Genomic DNA, 13,721 nt, shown 5'->3' on the forward strand with positions numbered 1-13,721 from the left:
GGGAAAGAGAGAGAATCCCAAGCGGGCCCCTCACTGTCAGTGTGGAGCCCAATGAGGGTTCAAAGCCACAAACCATGGGACCTGAGCCAAAACCAAAAGTTGGACACTTAACCAACTGAGTCACCCAGACACCCCAGCATTTGTCCTTCCACTGCAGCTTTGCTGCCTTCTGAGATGTCATCCTGGGTCTCTGTAAAGACATCCCTCTTTTCCTTTGGGCTCTTTATACCCACAGAGCTCAATATACTAGTCAAAGGAATTTTTAAGGTGGTGACATGAACTTTTGGGGACATTAGTTACCTTGGTCTAGATCCTAGGAGGCAAAGGGTGGCTCTCCCGGCTTTCTTCTCTCATCTTGGTCTAGATTTTGGGTAGTTGGCAGATATGTTTCCTAGTTTGTGGCCTGTGGTTGTGTCCTTTTCTATGTTTCATTGAAGATCGATTATTTTTGCTCTTTTTGTTTGTTTGGTTTTGGTAGAGTTTAAGGGAGTGGAGAAGAGTAAAAGTTTTGCTACTCCCTTTTCTTTAACCAAAAACTTTTCCAGAATGATTTTAGTCTGACTGATATTTTCATTTGGATGTCCCTCAGATGGACTGACATCAAAACATTAAAAAATGAAAACATATTCCTTCTTTCCTTGAACCACAGTTCTTTTCCATCTTCAGTTTTTCCTACCTCAGGAGGAAGTACCATTATGTCCAGTTGTCTTGATTCTGGAACTCTGGAAATTTTCTAGACATCTCCTCTTTCACCCAAAAAACATAATGGCTGCCAAATCTTGTAGATTTTTTCTCTTGTATACCTTTCAAATATATCGTCCTATCTCACTGCCACTGCCTGCATTCTAGACACTGTTGATTATTGTCTATTCAACCTCAACAGCCTGTGATCTGGTCTCCTGGTCTTTTTCTTCTTCTCTTCTTAAATAGGGATGAATCCAGAAGAGAATCGGATGGCTTAACCAATAGCCCTGTAAGATGATTTTCAACCAGTTCCAATACATCTCTCCAAGCATATACATAAAGTCAAGAAATATGACTTTAGCTACTCTTTTCCAAGATACCCCCATTCTGTAATTACTTCTCTCCTTCAAGACTAAACCTGATGATATTTGAACCATTTTCCTGCTATGTTATGGTGCTGGAGAAAAAAGGTAGGAGATGAGGGAGGTGTATCGTATAAATTGTCCCTTCCAAACTTGTCCTTCAGCAACTCTAAGATAAATCATCAACCAGTCTCTTTTACTGCGTTATCTTTGTAATGTGATAAAGGTTACACTGTGGTTCCTGAAGGGAATGATCTATTTAACAAGGTTTTTAAAAATAAAGAATAGTTCCCAATTTGCCAATGAATTTGTCTGTGTTTTAGCAATGAGGGCAGGAGGGTGGAGTTCTAGCCCAACTTTTTTTTTTTTTTTTTTTTTAATTTTTTTTTCAACATTTATTTATTTTTGGGACAGAGAGAGACAGAGCATGAACGGGCGAGGGGCAGAGAGAGAGAGGGAGACACAGAATCGGAAACAGGCTCCAGGCTCTGAGCCATCAGCCCAGAGCCCGACGCGGGGCTCGAACTCCCGGACCGCGAGATCGTGACCTGGCTGAAGTCGGACGCTTAACCGACTGCGCCACCCAGGCGCCCCAAGCCCAACTTTTAACAAATTCATCCAGGGTAGCTAAAAGGATGCATGAACAGGGAAAAATAGTTTCAGTCTATCCTTCAGCAACTCCGTGAAAATTATTAGTAGAGGACACCTAGTGGTGCTTTCTAGAAATTCACTTATGCTAAGAAATAGTCCATTTAAATATTAATCGCACTCAATATATCAAGATCGTATAGCCCAATATAACAGATATGCTATGACAACGAAGTATAAACTAAATCTGACATTAAGTCTAATTGTATTGGTCACTATAGGCTAACTGTTGTAACAAATATCCTCCAAATTCTTAGCGGCTTAATATAATAAATGTTTATTTTGCACTCTCAAAACAGATACTCAGTGACCTTCCATACGATGACACAAAAAGTGACTTGATCACATGCAAAAACATACTTTATGCTTGGAAAGGAAGATTCAATGACATAAAGATACCACTTCTGAAAACAAAATAAAACAAATAAATCAAAACACAACGTTGTTTGTAATCGTCATGGTTGTATGCAAATTTCAAGACTCATCAAAGTGTATATATAGTGCATTTCACTATATATAAATTTTATCTCAATTTTAATTTTTTTTAATGTTTGTTTTATTTTTGAGAAAGAGGGAGAGAGAGAGTGTGAGCAGGAGAGGGGCAGAGAGAAAGGGAGACACAGAATCTGAAGCAGGCTCCAGGCTCTGAGCTGTCAACACAGAGCCCCACACTGGGCTGGAACTCAGAACTGGGAGATCATGACCTGGGCTGAAGTTGGACGTTTAACTGACTGAGCCACCCAGGCGCTCCAATTATGGCTCAATTTTAAAAAGAATTTACAAAAAGAATACCCGGTAGAAAGGTGAAAAAAAGTGGTGTGTGTGTGTGGGGGGGAGGTGGTGGTGGTGGAGAAGGGAAGCCTTATATTAAAATTCACAAAATCTCAATAATTAAAAAAGAGTGGTACTACAATTAGAAAAATAAAGAATTTTAGGGTGCCTGGGTGGCTCAGTCAGTTAGAGACTTCGGCTCAGGTCATGATCTCACAGTTCGTGAGTTCGAGCCCCACGACAGGCTCTGTGCTGATAGCTTGGAGCCCAGCGTCTGCTTCAGATTCTGTGTCTCCCTCTCTCTCTGCCCCACACCTGCTTGTTATCTGCCTCTCAAAACTGAAGAAACATTAAAGAAAATTAAAAAAAAAAAGAATTTTTATAAAGAGAGTGGTATGGATATATGAGTGGATGAACTAATGAAATGGAATTAAAAAAAACCCAGAAATATACCCACGTGCATACAGAAATTTAATAGAAGATAAAGTAGCCACCAGAACTCCAATCAACTATTCAGTGAATGTTTTGAGATAATTATAAATATCTGAATTATTCGGAGGAAGGAAGGAAGGAAGGAAGGAGGGGAGGAAGCAACAAAGGAGGGAAGGGAAAGTAAATTCATGCTTGAGAAAAATAACCTTGGGCAATGCATTAGTCAGGGTTCAAAGAGAAACAGAATCAATAGGATGTATATATGTGTATGTATAGGTGTTTATTTATGTATGTCTGTATTTGTGCATTATTTATTCACTTATTTATTTCAGGAATAGCTCACATGATTATGGTGGCTAACCATAATCTGCAGGGTGAATTGGAAAGGTGGAGACCTGAGATACTTTATGGTGTAATTCTAGTCCTTATTCAAAGGCCTGAGAATCAGGAAGCTTATGGAGTAGTTCCATTCTGAAGACCAGAAGCTTGAGACCCAGAAGAAGTGATGTTTTAAGCTGAAGAACAGAAAAAAGTCTATATTCCAGTTCAAAGACAGTAGGCAGGAGGAATTCTCTTTTACTCAGGGAAGCCTTTTTGTTCAGCCAGGCTTTCAACTGAACAAATTCCACTCACATCAGGAAGAGCAATCGACCAATTAATTTTTTTTTAATGTTTATTTTTGAGAGAGAGAGAGAGAGAGAGAGAGAGACAGAGTGCAAGCGAGGGAGGGGCAGAGAGAGAGGGAGAGAGAGACTCTGAAGCAGGCTCCAGGCTCTGAGCTGTCAGCACAGAGCCCAACGTGGGGCTTGAACTCACGAACCCCAAGATCATGACCTGAACTGATGTTGGACACTTAACTGACTGAACCACCCAGGAGCCCCTCAATTAAGGTGACTGGGTGGCTCAGTTAGTTGAGCACCTGACTCTTGATTTCATGTCAAGTCCTGATCTCACAGTAGTGATATCATGGTCATGGGATCCAGCCCCTTGTGGGCTCTGTGCTGAGTGTGGAGCCTGCTTGGAATTCTCTCTCTCCCCCCTCAGTCCTTCCCCTGCTTACATGTGCTTTCTCCCTCCCTCTCTCTCTCTCTCTCTCTCTCTCAAAATAAATAAACATTAAAAAAATAGAAATGTTACTCTCATCCAAAAACACTGTCACAGATACATCCAGAATAATGTTTGACCAAATATCTGAGCACCCATGACCCAGTTAAGTTGACATACAAACTCAACCATCACAGGTGTCATAGAAGAGTTACATCCTCTGACTGCTTATTCTCTTTCCTGAAATTTTAATGTTACAAAGGATCATCAGATCTTGTTTGAAATGGACTACAGAAGAGATACTTAACTGAAGAATTCTTCATCTGTATTTCGAGTACGTGCACAGCATTTCTCCTTCTTGGTAGTCCTCTACTTCTTACTGGTATGGGCATGCCTCAAATTTACAACAAAATATTTAATAAACATAGAGACACTTGTGCTTTTTTTTTTATATGCTAGAAGGGCATTAGATGATGTTACCTCTGCCTATCCACTAAATTAAAATGGTCATTTGCCATTGATATTTACACCTAAGTGTGGCTATCACTGTATCTCGAGCCTTTAGAATGCCCCTGACAGGAGGGGCATGCACTACTCCTCACTGTCTTCTTTTTTAATTTAATAGGTTTGAATTTGATCCGTGCTTTGTGTAAACATTGGTAGTTACAGTAGTCTGATATTTAACTTGCGTGTATTTTTTGAGTGCAACTTAAATCACTCAGAGGCATCTAGAAGAGTAAAATGGCCAAAAATATTGTTGAGTATAACATAGCACTCATGTTTGGATTATGCATGGTCCAGAATTATCCAAGTTATCTCACAGTTTGGAAGGATTTTAATGAGGCAGAATTTGGAAAAGCCTTTCTAAATGTCCCAACCAGCATCACTTTTAATCATAAGGGTACCTTTCTGCAGAGCATTTCTGTCCTGGTGAAATGAAGGACTGAGAGAGCTCATCTTTGAATGGTCTAGCTATTGGCATCCATAGCTTACACGATTTTCTTATTTTACATCTTTTTTCTTTGGAGCAATTCAAAACTGCATTTTTGGTGTCTCAATGAATGAAGCTTAGAGAAATTCTTTCTGGTTGGGGGGAAAGAATCAGTAAACCAACTTTAAATACTGAGTTAAGGTACATTCCAGTCTCTGTAGGTTATAACGGAAATACTTTATCAAATAGAATTATCAAGAATGAACCTCCCAAGTGTCAAAAGGTTTTGTAATGGGATATGAGTCTATTATACCAGAAACATTCTTTGTTTTTCACTTCCCTCAATGCTATCATGTGTATATATGTATCTACATGTATAGGTGGAAGAAATCACCACTGCCTTTCTTCATTTGAAACTGTTTTCTCTGCTTCCCCCAACCCCCACCTCCCATGAAAGATTGAAGAAAATATAATCGGAGTTCTTTTAAGAATCGGAGTTCTTCAGCAAAACTGAAGTCCCTTTTGGGTTTACCAAGGAAGCAGGTGTTGAAAGATAGATAATGTGGTTCCTCTGCTTTTCTGATAGGCCCTCAGATGGAAGAGAACAGAACTGAACCCTGGTTTGCATGATAATGGACCTTGACGTTTCCAGGGAAGATCATTAAGTAGTTATTAGGGAATAAAGGAAAACATTTCCTTCCTTAGTATAAGTTTACCCTGTTCTGTCACTGGAAGTTCATATCTCTGCTAGATAAGAGTATGTATGCTTGATTTAACAGGTTCAGTAGTTAAAGAAGTAAGAGTGTCTGCATTTCCTTTCTCTGTAATGTATACTGTTAAAATTGAAGCCTCCAAAATAGAATAGTGCTCAGCACCTGGTAGGTGTTGCAACAATTTTCATGGGTGAAAGAGCACCTGATTTTGTAGACTGGTTCTTAGCCCATACAAATTATAATTATTCTGTGTATGTACATTCAGGCTTAAATGTAGGTGTTTCAGTAAGTGAAACAAAGTTAACTTCCCACTGTGAATTGTGTCCTAATTGCCTTTTTTTTCCTTTTCTGGAGCTTTAGTTTGTCTGTAGTAAAGTGAATTAGAGTCTTCCCTGTACCCGCATCCACCCCCAGCACCACCAACCCCCCTCCCCACAGCACCAGACCATGAGGTGCAGGAATTTGTGGGTGGGTGACAGATGCTGTGATTGAATAGAATTTCCCATCTGCTCATGTTGGGGTTGAAAGAAGCATGCTGCTGTTATACTGTTTACAGATGCTCTAAAAGTCTCTGTCACAGGAGTGGCCAGAGAGATGGGTTGTGGAAGTAGACTTTTCTTGGTGGGTGACTTTGTTTAGGATTGCCAGAATATGGTGATAATAAAAAGCAGACCAACATGTAATCAGTTTTATGACTTTTTAAAAATGAACTGCAGATTGTGCACCTCTTTATTGCCAGCACCCTCGCTAAACCACCCCTGCTCTGTTCCTATTTCTAGACTTTGTGATGTGTGCCTAGGATTCAAGCACACTATAACCACTCAGAGGAACTCCAGTCTATCTTGATCTCACCCTACACCCAAGATGGGGTTCTCATATTGATTCTTCAAGGAATACAAAACAGCATCACTGAAATAGAGGCACAGATTGTAATGACAAGTATAAACATTTAAATGGAAGTGGACACAACCAACATTTTCAACCATCTTTCTCTGATTGCTCTGTTCTCAGATTTCTTAGAATCTTTTCAGAAAAAGCTCCTATGGATCTTTGTACTTATTGTCTGGCCACTGGAAAGCCAAGCAGACTTTGGGCACTGCTCGTATCTAACATTGTACTAAATCAAGTAATAAGGACGTGGGCAGTACCTGCCACATGTGATGGTTAATTTTATGTCAAATTGGCTGGACCACGGGGACGAGATATTTGGTCAAACACTATTCTGGTGATTCTGTGAGGGTGTTTTTGGACAAGATTAACATTTAGTTTATTTTTAATTTTATTTTTTTTTCAGAACAATAAAACTTTAATGGATTTTTAAGCAGAAATGTTTCTATTCAAAGCACTTTAAAAAGCAGAAGAAATGTTATAAATAACGATTTCAGGACAATTTTTAGAAGGTTCTGGTATTGATTTATATTTCAACGATGTCATAGAATGTATTGAGTTGTTCTATTTTTCTCTCCAGGTTTGCAACACCATCACAGACAGGAAACACAGACACCTTCTTGGAGAAGTGTGTTACTGAGTCAATAACGCACATTGTGAATGGCTCATTTAATTCCCCATTTTCAGACAACAGTACCAGCCTCCAGGTAATGTAAACAAATACAAAAGCATTCTGGCACACAATATACTTCCCTTGTTTGAGTAGGAAAAAAGTTTAATATGACCAGGAAGTCATTTCTTATACTTCCAAAGGTTATTTTTCTCTCCTATTATTTACTATTATGCCTCTTTCTCAGTTTACCAAGCTTTATTTTTAATAAAGAGGCTGTGCCTATCCATTTAAAGAATTGTGTCATTTATTTCAATACATGGCAAACTGTTAATATATAGACATGGAAGTTCCTGTTCTGCTTAGAGGGAGAATAGACATAATTCAGTTTGAAGATGGGGACTTTTTATTTAAAATAAAGTTTGGAAGGGGCGCCTGGGTGGCTCAGTTGGTTAAGTGCCTCACTTTGGCTTAGGTCATGATCACATGGTTCAGGAGTTCAAGCCCCACATCCAGCTCTGTGCTGACAGCTCAGAGCCTGGAGCCTGCTTTGGATTCCGTGTCTCCCTCTCTTTCTGCCCCTCTCTCTCTCATGCTCTGTCTCTCTCTGTCTCTCAAAAAATAAATAAACATTAAAAAAATAAACTTTGATAAACTTAGATGCCAAATTATGTCAAATACCATAATCATATGTGATTTAGCCTTCGGGGTGAAAAATGGTACATTAAGGCATGGTTATTCCCTCTCTTTATGATATATTATTAAATAAGCATCTTTAAATTATTTATAAATTGATATCTCAATCTTGCCATACTAGCTTTTATGTTCATGTGTCCTACTGTGTATGTAAATTATGTGACCTAGGAGTGTGGGATGTTAATGTAGAGAGATGGAAAGTACACTGGGGACAGGGGCAGGCAGGCGACATGCTGTACGAAGGGAGTGTCATGCAAGGATTTACATGAGAGAAGGGAGTTGAAGAGGAAAGAATAGTACTTGGGAGTGATTGTTTTTGGTCTAATTAGAATTATCCAGGGGCGTATTGTCCTTACTTGCAATATTTTCCACTTTCTCTCACATTATGACCACTGTATAATTTTTATTCCTTCTCCAAAGGAGGCCTCTAGAAGAGAAAGAGGTGATAATTCAAAATAATGTGTTTGAGATTACTACAAAAATGTTAATGGAACAGACAACATAATTTAAAATGGTTAGCAGTTTTTATTTAATAAATTGTCCCCATGCCTCATTAACTTCCTCCCTTTATTCTTATGAAATATTTGATGACCATTCTTCATAGATGAGTCATTTACAGTGAGATGACAATGTGCTGTACCTTGGCATCTTTGTGTGTGTGTGTGTGTGTGTGTGTGTGTGTGTGTGTGCACGCGCACATGTGTGTGGAAGCAAGTGTGTGTGTTCATCAGCCAGGGGCCTTGTGAAAACCAGAATTCATTCAGATAGTTCAAATGAAGAACTTTACTAGGGTAAGGGTAGGCACACTTACAAAGACAAACAAGGCATGGCTTGGCATTCAGACTAGCAACAATGAGAAACCATTATTCTTCTGAGACAGGAAAAGGAAATAGTGTGACCAGAGCCTGGTGGGAGCTGTAATTGAGAGGGATGTGGCTGCCACCAGAGATAATGGTGCCAGACAGGGAGAGATCAGGGAAGAAACACCACATTTCTCTTCTTCTGCCATCCAGTCATTTGTCAGTCCCTTCCCTTGGCCAACTCCTACTAGAAACCAGTCATCAGGGAAGCTCTAGTGATGTAATTCATAGAGATCAACCTCTTTCTCCTCCTCCCTTTTCAATTTAAATTCCAGTTAGTTAATATATAGTGTAGTCCTGGCTTCAGGAGTAGAATCCAGTAGAACCCATCACTTACATATACCACCCAGTACTATATGTAACACAACAAGTGCCATCCTTAATGCCCATCACCCATTCAGCCCATCCCACAACCTGCCTCCGCTCCAGCAACTCTCATTTTTTTCTCTGTGCTTAAGAGTCTCCTATGGTTGCCTACCTCTCTGTTTTTTATGTTATTTCTCCTTCCCTTCCCCTATGTTCATCTGTTGTGTTTCTTAAATTCCACATGAGTGAAATCATATGATATTTGTCTTTCTCTGACTTATTTTGCTTAGCATCATACCCTCCAGTTCCATCCATGTTGTTGCAAATGGCAAGGTTTCATTCTCTTTGATTGCTGAGTAGTATTCCATTGCATATGTATACCACATATTGTTTATCCATTCATCAGTTGATGGAAATTTGAGCTGTTTCCATAATTTAACTATTGTTGATAATGCTTCTATAAACATTGGGGTGCATGTGCCCCTTTGAATCAGCATTTTTGTATTCCAGGTCAGCCTTTTTGATATAGAGAAGGCAAGAAAGGGTAGGGAATGAATCTGAGTCAGGAAATGAACAGAAACTGGTGTGTTCCCTACTTTTGCCACATAGCATCCGTTTTTGCCCTTTATTTAGATGAAGAAATCATCCCTAACATTGAGGAGACACAAAGTTCCATCAGCTACCATATAGTGATGGAATAATGTCATTCAGTCATGATTTCAATGGGAACTTTAATTGTAATATTTTTCATGATCACCTTTCGTATAAGGTATCAGGGAAAGGGGAGAAAAATAATCAATCAACATGAAATATACATAATTGCTACAGTCCTTGGCTCTGTATCTGGTTACTAGGTCAAAGATTATCATTACAAATTTTTCTTTTGCTATCTGGTTCACATTTCTCTTACCCTCTGCTAGATTTTAGCTGAATGGGTGTAGTGCCACAAACCTTCATTCCTGAAATATCTGAGACCATAATCTAGTCTTCATTGAGTTCTTGCCATTTTCTATTGAGAAAATGGCTTGCATGTAGGTAGTTAAATTGGGAAGTGATCATAGGAAGCAATAGTGAGAAACAAAGGGTGTAAAACAAGGACAGAATTAAGGCAGTATGGGGTGGAGGGTACATTATCAAGTTGATTATGCAATGGATAATTGTGCTCAATCCTACAGGTCCATATGAAGAAATGTTATTTTTTTTAATGTTTATTTATTTATTTTTGAGAGTGAGAAAGAGTACATGTGCATGTGAGTGCTCTCCTGAGCTGGAGACAGGCAGAGGGAGACAGAATCCTAGGCAGCATCCACATTGTCAGCACAGGGCCCTATGTAGGGCTCTATCTCCTAAACTGCGAGATTATGACCTGAGCCAAAACCAAGAGTCAGATGCTTAATCAACTGAGCCATGCAAGTGCCCCTGAAGAACCTTTAGAAATATATCTGAGAACTGGCTTCCCAGAGTATAAAGGGGTAACAAGGTATTCTTTGGTGCTTGTCCCCAACTGGCCAAAGAGTAGTCACATGTGGGTTAACTTCCATGAGTTGAGTACTGAGTGGATACCCACAGATGATCCATGCATTGTATCAAAGAAACCCCAGGACAAGAAGTGAAAGGTATGTAGCAAAGGCATGAAGTAAGGCACTGTCAGTTTATATGTGCACAAAGCTAGTCCATGACTCGTGGAAGTAGTCACCACAGCAGTGGTTGGAGGTGGGCTTACCTGGAAAAGCAGTGGGACACAAGGTATGTCTAGTGGATCATATGATGTAATGCAAGTACCAAGTACAGAAATAATAAGGCAATAGCTAACTGTATTGGAGGTGGGGTCCAGGAAACCACCAGGGAGGCATTTAAACTGAATATGATTTTGAAAGATTATTACCAGGCTTGGAAGGCATTTTACAGGGATCAAGATGTGTAATGGCCCACTGAAATGAAACCATGTAGTATATAAAAACATAAACTGAAGTGCTAATTTTCTCAACATACCATACTTACCTACCATTTTCATTTAATGATATTTTAGTTGTGTTTAAAATATTTGAAAAATAATCATATACTCTGACTATGTGACAATGGATAAGTGTCTAAATAAAATTTAGTTTCCATTTCGTCATCTATGCAACAAGCACATTGGACCACATAACCTCTAAGATCTTTTCTGGGTCTCAGTTATGAGCTTCTACACATCATTTTGGACATATTGACAGGATTATTTATCAGCATGTAAAATGAGTAACTTGTAAATCAGTTCAGATACATGTGTAAACAATTTGTTTACACAAAGGCAGTGACGTGTTGGTTGTTTAGAAATGGATTCTGGAAAAATAAATGTAGAAAAACTGTGGGAGCTAAATTACTCCTTTTGCTTACCCACTTGTAACTGTAGAATACTCCCTACTTGCAATGTGTAAATACTACTGATCACTCATTCAACAGCAGAAATATAACATGTATTAAAAAGTTTTGTTTTTAAGTTTCATCCCCTTAAAATATGGTTTGGTTGGTCAGGTAGAGGGTGGATTGGCAAGAATCATTTGAACTGGAGATGTTTGATAGTTTTTTCAAGATTCTATAGGGTGCCTGGGTGGCTCAGTTGGTTGAGCTTCCGACTTTGGCTCAGGTCATGATCTCATGGTCTGTGAGTTCGAGCCCCGTGTCAGGCTCTGTGCTGACAGCTCAGAGCCTGGAGCCTGTTTCAGATTCTGTGTCTCCCTGTCTCTCTGACCCTCCCCCATTCATGCTCTGTCTTTCTCTGTCTCAAAAATAAATAAACATTAAAAAAAATATTCTATTACTCTCTGCTGACTAGTCCCTTGCCTTGGAAAGAGCAGTAGGAGAAATAAGTTGGCTTGCTTGTAGAAACTGAATATTCTACACATTGGAAAGTTAAATGTTTATGTTTATAAGCTTTTAAAAGTATTATTATTATTTAAAAATTTTTTAATGTTTATTTTTGAGAGAGAGAGAGAAAGAGAGAGAGCAGGGGAGGGGCAGAGAAAGAGGCAAAGAATTTGAATCAGGCTTCAGGCTCTGAGCTGTCGGCACAGAGCCTGATGCAGGGCATGAACTCATGAACCATGAGATCATGACCTGAGCTGGAATTAGATGCTTAACCAACTTATCCACTCAGGTGCCCCTAAAGGACTTTCATTAATAGAAATTGTTTTAGATAAGAATAAAGATTGTAAAAAAGGCATTTATATATGCAAATTAACATGTATGTGATATAAAGGTGCAATAGGTTAGATCCCACTTGCCCTGAATTCTGTAAAACTTTCTGGTGTTCTTCAGTCTTTCTCAGATCCACTATGTTTATAGTAAAAATGAATTGTAATTTCATTGTGACTTCTTAATCATTTTCAAATTGGTCAATCAGTAGTCAATACAACTCTTTTCCTCACGGTGATTCGAACATTGACAGATATCATAATTCATGTCAAAGTATCTCATAAATTCATCTTGTGAGCTTTGAAAACTCAGTCTCTGAAAATAATCTATAAAATGGACAATAGTTATGGAACACACTTGCACCTAAAGCAAAGGTAGTTTGTTGGGTTTTTTGTGTGTGTTACATAGCCCAAATATCAGTGGATTCATTAAGTGGCATTAACAAAATGTTTTAAAATATTATTGTGCTAGCAACAAACAAGTGGAATTGAAAATTAAAAACACATGGATGGAAATTTTTTTGCATTTTGCACCCATGAAATACAGCCAGACCAACACTAAACCATCCTGCACACCTAGAAAACTGATTCGAGGATTAACACAACAATCCGCACAACCTGAACCACAGAATTCAGCAGGTACGAGGTGCGGAGAGGTAAACTGGGGGAGAGAGAAGCCACGGAGGGCAGGAAGGGAGGACAGAGACAGGGGGAGAGTATGGGAAAAGCACTTCCCCAAAAGCAGTTGGAGAGAAAATGGAAAAGTGGAACCAGCCACAGGGACTGAACTAAAAAGGGAGATTTAAATTCCATTAAGACTCTACAAACAGGGGGAGTGCAGAGTCTGAAACTCTGAAGTTTGATACCTGGCAGTGCTCTGGTGGGATGGGTGAATCCACGGGAGCAGAGTGAAATCCAGGGGTCTTCAGGCCACGTGGGGAGAGGCGATTCCTCTTCTGGGAGGACATCTGGTAAAGGCTGTGAGGCTACCTGGTTGGAACAAGGTCTTTAAGGGTGAAGCCTGGTGCCAGATGTGTGTGGTGATTTTCCATAATCCCTGAAACACTGCTGCTACACAATCACGTGAACTTTTTCTGGGGCAGGCTGGCACCTAGCTGCAGTCTCTGTGCATCAGCAGCAGCATGGTCCCGTGAACGTCCCTGGGTGCAGCCCGTACCCAGTCATTGCTCAGTGAGACCCTCCAACAGAAGGTCAGAAGGGGTCAAAGCCGCAGTCCCTCAGAAGTGAGGGGTCAGGAAAAACAGCCGCATCTGAGATAAAGCTCAGGAGGAAGGTGCCACCTGGCAACCTGATGGCTTGGTCAGGGACAGTGTAGAAGTAGCGAGGGGACAGAGGCCGGAGATAAAGGAAGAGTGCATGATTGCTGGTTGGGGAGAACAGAGTTCTGATACTAGAGACTGAGTAGCTGGGTGACGCCATTTTCACCCCTCCCATGCATGTGCATATGCACCTACAAGCACCACAACAATCCACCCCAGTAGGCTAGCAGCGCCATCTAGTGGAGAATGGAATCATTACAATAAGTCCCCCCAACTGGGCCAACCTTGCTCTTCAGGAACGTGACAAGTCTCTCCGCCTGCTT

Source organism: Herpailurus yagouaroundi, unplaced genomic scaffold, assembly GCF_014898765.1.
Source record: "Herpailurus yagouaroundi ecotype Mexico unplaced genomic scaffold, PumYag 166, whole genome shotgun sequence".
NCBI classification, from domain to species: Eukaryota; Metazoa; Chordata; class Mammalia; order Carnivora; family Felidae; genus Herpailurus; species Herpailurus yagouaroundi.